The sequence below is a fragment of the Pygoscelis adeliae genome, unplaced genomic scaffold (genome assembly GCF_000699105.1).
Source record: "Pygoscelis adeliae isolate BGI_AS28 unplaced genomic scaffold, ASM69910v1 Scaffold26, whole genome shotgun sequence".
Lineage (NCBI taxonomy): Eukaryota > Metazoa > Chordata > Aves > Sphenisciformes > Spheniscidae > Pygoscelis > Pygoscelis adeliae.
This window is the reverse complement of record NW_008825104.1, coordinates 1,297,496-1,304,046: the sequence shown is the minus strand read 5'-3', so window position 1 is coordinate 1,304,046 and position 6,551 is coordinate 1,297,496.

Here is a 6,551-nt window from a genome sequence, read left to right as displayed (position 1 = left end):
CTTCAGAGGACCTTGAAAACCCACTATGCTCACAGGAAAATAATTTTTCAATGGTCTGTTCCAACAAACTCTTTTCAGAGTTTTCTACCGTTTCAGGCTGACTTAAAGTTTTTTATTACAATTTTTTCAGTTTTAACTTGGACAGTATTCCCCCAAGTGTAGACAAAGCTGCAATTTGAGAAGATATTTTCCCTCTGCAAAATGGTTTGCAGTTTTTCATTGTGTAAGGAGTTGTAGGCAATCCTGAGGTGGCTTGCAGAGAATATGATAAATTTGCAAGGCATACTGTACTTAAAGAAAAAAGATGGAAAAGTTCCTCCATGCTTATTTTCTCCGCCATTTATAATCATTAGGCTTTAAATGCCCCATACATCTCTGTCATTTAGATAAGAGGCATTGATTGCTTAACTGCTGCACAGACATTTCATACACCTGGTTTTAGATGACATTTCAGGGGTAGAAAGAGAAGGAAGTACTGTAAAAAGTGTTCACAGTTTGCAATGTCAAACTTTATTACATAAAGTCATAAACAACCCCAATTAGTAAGTAAGTAGGTTCATAGCCAGGGTTTTAAGCCAGCTCTGGCTTCATTAAATGTTTCCTGCAGTCAAGCAAGGCATTAGGATATATAAACTGAGCCCTGATTTATAATAAAACACAGTAAAGTTTTAGAAAAGCTTTGCTTTTCCATCTGATTGATTTCTTGTCAAGGTCCAGCAAAGCCTGAGGAAGGGGTTAAGTAGAGGTCTTGAGGGACCACTTGACATCTGCTACACTTGTGACTTTTTGATCTTGTTTTTTTTCCTCGCTTTGAGGGATGCCCTACAGTAAAGGCCATGTGTGCCTGTGTGTGTTTCCCAGAGATGGCCAGGGCTGGGAGGGGCACAGTGGCCAGGGGAGCAAAGAAAACAGCTCCTTGATGACAGATCAAATGAAGGCAAAAAAAAAGAGGAGAAGGGGGATTACATGCTCTGTAATCATGATAATGGGAAGGAAAACACTGGGGGTCTCAAGTGTGAAAGGCTTTGTCCAGAGGAATGTAAGCGTCAAGGATGTTTTGATATTATAAACCAAAACTTCACCTGAGCGCCTGGGAGAGCAGCGTTTGCCTGCTCTTCCATGTGCAAGTGGCCAGCTCTGGGCCTCGTGGTGCAGTTTCCCCTTCTTGGCCACCGCAGGCAGCCAGGGGGAGGCTGGGGGCCCTGCCGTGGCCCTGGGGTGCCAACAGAGGTCTGGGCAGCCTGCGAGGTGTGCTGGGAGCTCAGGGCAGGCGGTGGGAGGCCACGCATCTCACGGAGAAAGCCACTGAGCTGGCCTCCTGCGCTGGTCACTTTGGAGGGTGACATCTAACTTCTCTTGTACTTCTACCTCCCAGCCTGTTCTTTTTCCCACACTCCCTCACTGGCCCCAATGACTTGTGGCTTCATTAGTTAAAAAAAGACTGTTTACGAGAAGCCAGTTCAGCTACTTGGTGGGTGGACATTGTCACAGGGGCTACTGCTGGCAACATGGAGATGTCTGCGTTGGGGCACCTGCTTTGCAGCATGGGCACTGAGGTCTCTGAGACCCATGAAGAGGCTTCAGTGCATGGGACAGCCTCCTCCAGACATGGCCTCTGGGCATCACAGCAGCAGTCTTTCCCTGGGGGGTCTGTAGGTCCTGGGGTGCTGCCAAAGGGTGCTGGTGCTAGGCAGCCATTGAGTGTCCATGGACAGCCACACCAGGAAGAAAGGGATGCTTCTTTGTTCACTGAGGCTCCCACATCTTCTTGGGTCACTTCTGCATCTTGTGTACTTCCCTGGGGGAAGAGGAGTGCTGACTTGCCTCCTCAGGCAAATTTATCGTATATTGTGACATTTTGTAAATGAACAGCCTGTTTAACCCATAGTTTACCCATTTCTCTTAAAGGCTTTTTTCTCCTTTTTCTTTCCCTTCCACCTCCTTTCGTTGACTGACCTCCATTCCCAAACTATATGTCAGTGATGAACTCAGTCAAGCACTGGCCTCTAGACTCCTGCAAATGTGGGTGTTCGAAATTGCACTCAGGTTTTAACCCAACAGCATGGCTGTGTCTCCAGGTCCAACATTAGGATTTACAAAATAAGGAGCAATAAGGCCACCTTCGTGTGAGCGGAAGGGTCAATTTCCTTCTGGTGATCCCACTTCTTCCTTGAAACATCTATTTCCTAGGAACGGGTGTACCACAGTTCCTTGTAACGTGGAATTTCCCCAGCCCTCATCACTGCAGCTGTAATAGATAGTCATGCAAAAGCTGCTGGCTGATATGCCGGCATCTGGAAGTTGCATGGGGACAAGCTCGAATGAGAAGTCATCTTCCTTTCATGTGCCATGATTTCTGCAAAACTGGGGTCTCCAGTGAGGACTTAAACTAATCTCACATAGTTTATGAGTCAAAATCCATTTACAATGAGAATGACCCCCACTGACCAAAAGTTTAAACAAATGCCCTCCGTACGCATTTCCTACAGTGGGGATCAAGTTCCATACGTATGATGTAAGCAGGACTCAAACAAGCCTCTCACCTATACATGGAACAGAAATCATTTGCAAAGAAAACTGAAATGACAGCCATATGCACGGGACGTTTTATATGCTGTGGCCAGGCTTGCAGACCCCAAGTAGGAGGATCTTCTGATCTGAAGATGCAATTGAAAACAGGTGCCCGACACGCTGCACATAAAAAAGTATACAGGCAATTTGGGAGCTCTCCGGAGATTCTTTCAACTGCTGAAAATATGGAGACAACTTCCCAGCCCCCACTCCTGTGCTTCCCCTCTAATTCCCCTGCTCCCCCTCCTCCCAGAAACAGAGGAAACTGCCAGGCCATGGTGATGCTGCCCCGTTTAGTAGAAGAAAATGCGAAAAAGATTAAGGAGGATCCATCAAAATGTCAGCCTGATCTTGAACTGCTGGAAAAGAAGGTTTTTTTTATTCACGTGTCTGTCACAAAGACCTGGGTGACCTTGTTTTGCAAGTGGAAGCCTTTGACTGTGACCTGGGCATGCTTCCTGTGTCCAACTCCTATTTAGCAAATAAACTAAAAGGACTGCCCATGTTTATGGTAAACACCTGATTAGGTTCTACTAAAAAAAAATAAAATTGCAGCTGGATAATACAGGACCAGATTAGGTTTCTTTTATATTTGTTGTCACCAAATGCTCCCAATCTTTTTGAGCTCTAAGGCTTGTTAAGTGGATGTTTTAAAATGGTGCAACAGACAACGCAGCTGTATTTCATTTGTAGATAATTGATGCAATACATGTAATAATGCAACTAGATATGTTGACTCATGAGCTAATTTAGGAGTAGATGTTACAGCACTTGTGCAGCTGGAAATGTTGCCATCACACAAATCAGTTGCAGATTAATGGAGTCAGGTCCCTGTCTGCACTAGGAAGAGATAAAAGGCCACAGTCAAATATAAAAACAAGTTCTGAAGAGTTTTTGTAAGTTTAAACAGTATTTGAAAATATTTTCCCAACCACAATGTAATATGAACCTGGAATCATTTAACTATATGGTGATTTGGCAATTTTATATATAGTGGATTCATAAAGCTGAGAACATGTGTAAGGAGAAAGGAGTATGGCCTAATGTTTAGAAGGTGAGGCAGAGGCGAGCATTTCCACTCCCACTATTTGCTCTGATACTGAGTGACATCAGTAAAATTGTCTGGGTCTCTGTTTCCTGGTTTGGGTTCTGGGGTGATGGTATTTACTAACTCCTGCTCCAGGACCTGCTGTCATTTGGTGACATAACCAGTTAGAATGTAGTGCTGAAGCCATAGGGATCTGGGATCTCTTTTCACCTCCACACATTACTGGCATCCCATGCCCCATTTGCCTCATCTGTGAAAGAGAAGAAAAAATGTTTATGCATTTTCTGAATCCTTTTTGTAATCTGTGGTGGAAAACAAACAAATATGCAATTCTGACATACTATTATGACTATTCTTATCACTAACATCATAGCAACATTTAAATACTGACTGTGTACAAGTGTATTCCCAACCATTAACTGGTGAGTTACTTCATATATGCCTCTATGTGCGTTACAGTGAACTTGATGCCAGTGATCAGCATACCTGATGATAGTTAATGGATGAATTGATAACTAGTTCCAGGAGGAAAAGGAAAAATAAGACTGGGCTTCTGCGAATGTATGCCTCAAAGCTGGGTTACCTGCTGCCTTCTGAAGTGTAAACACTGACCAAGGCTTTTCCTCTCCTTGGGGTGTTCATGATATCTTTCACCCATGTGGGCTCCTAGAGGACAAATCAGGGTTGAATGCAGCCTGTAGCCTCTGCCCCATTGCTTTCTCCCCACTATTTAACTGTCTCTTTCTAGAAAATGCATGAAAGTATTTTGCACTATGTCCTCTGCACATTGGTTGAAACTGACAAGCAATGACAGAGTATCAGGACTCAGAGGTACAAACAGGCAGATGCACAAATAGATATACAAGTACATTTCCTCAGGAAACAGGCTAAAAGCTGTTTCCTTGACTTGTTTCTACTGATTCAACTGTCTTCACTGTATTTGCTTTCTGCCTAATGCCGCTTGTTTCAGTAATCATTTGGAAGGACTAAAGTGGAAATAGAAGTGGGTTAGACAACAGTTCTCAGGATTTTTTTTTTTTTATGAGCCCATTATAGCAAATAATTTGGGATCTCTCTGAATGTTATTTGCCAGGAAACAAAGTCACAGCTTTGAAAGTATCAGTTCAGGCTGAGTATTTCCAGACTGGCAGGAAAATGCTAGCCAGACTCTTTTCTTGTGAAATGGAGGCATTTCTATGGCTGGTGTCTGATTCAGCAATTTCACAGCAATGGATCTAATGCAATCTATCCATAGTTTTAGGGCATCCAATTTCAGTCACTCCTAAAGAATGCCATCACAAGTTTATTATGCAGTTGATGATAATATTTTCTCTGTGAACACAGGAAAAGGAAACTCTTTTGGCTGGAAAGGAAGTATAGGAAATTAGAATTAGTATTAGAATCCACAGAATGACATATATAAATGTATATACATAAACATGTATTTGGACTACATTGCTTACTTTGTTCATATTGACTTGTGTTTTGGTTACTGGAATGATTGCTGATTGAATATGTGTACTTAATTGCTGGTAATTACTCAGTAATACGGGGTGGAGGTAGGACACCCTGGGGTTAAACACTTCTAAAGTGTAAATGGTCATATATGAGCTATTTGAGGAAATCCTGCTTCTTCGACTATCACCAAATGTGGCTTTATGAGAAGCAACATATGGAAAGGACAACAGACAGCAAAAACATCCCATTCCATCCATAGGACTATTGTGGGATTGCTTCTCACATTTCTTTGCAGTCTGAAGAAACCAGGCTTTTCCTTGGGTATTCCATCTTAGTTTAAGATGGACATGAATACAGATTCTTGTTGTTTTATAACCTCCTTTTTCTTCAATATTGTTCCTCCTGTTTAATATAAGCAACACTTTGACTGAAGTATATTGCCTGGTTGTTGTTACATTTATTGCTGTTTATATGGTCTGGGAAGGAAAAGCAGCATTTGCTAAAGTCCAGCTGTACTTATTGAGAGTGCTTAGCTGACCAACAAGATGAAGTACAAGAGTGGAGATTTGAAGGAGCACTCCAGAGAGGTCAAAAGGGTGGATAAAACTATAAGTTATAGATATGCAGCAACTGGCCTTAACCTGAAACCATGTTAGGATGAGTGGTGTGTGTAGAATCACATCAGTTCCAGAACATGGAGTTCAACTCTGTGATGCTTCAAAGCAATGGTTTCTATTTCAATGCAAATTTGACAATGATAGATGTTAATCACACTCCTTAACGAAGAACCAGAGGCATAAAAGTGAGTAGTGTGGCATATGAATCCCATAAAATAGAAAAGAACCACATGCAGTAGATACACGTAACTGGTCAGGAAACCAATCAACGCCTCTAAAATGTGGCTACATGGTAGCATACAATACTTCAAAGTTAGCAGAGTTTGCAGTGAAAACAAGAAGATCACAGTTTTACAAAAATTCCGACAGGGAATTTTACAACTGCAGGAAAAATAGAGCAGAATTAGTCTCTGAACTGAGATAGCCTTATTGATACAAAAGTGTCAAGAAAAGAAAATACTAGTTCTGAAAAGGATTTTTTTTTTTTTTTCATTCACCACCATGAGGGAAAAAAATGTTTGCTTTAATCCTGGTCCTGAAAAGGTTTAATTTACTTGCCCAATTTCAGACATGAGTAGTCTCACTGACTTCAGACAAAGGGTAGTCCTGCTGAGATCAATGGTGGTAGTCACATATATAATGTTAAGTACATGCATGCGTCTTTTCAGCACCCACATCTCAAATGCCTACTAGAGAAATAAATACACCTGGAAATAAATATCAAAGTGCAAAGAGAAATTTTTTTCCCAGCCTGAGATGAGTATTCAGGAAATGGACACAATAGCTCATTTGTGATACATTTTATCACTTCTGAAATGTGTAAGTGGAATCACTTGTGGAAAATGCAGGAAGATTAC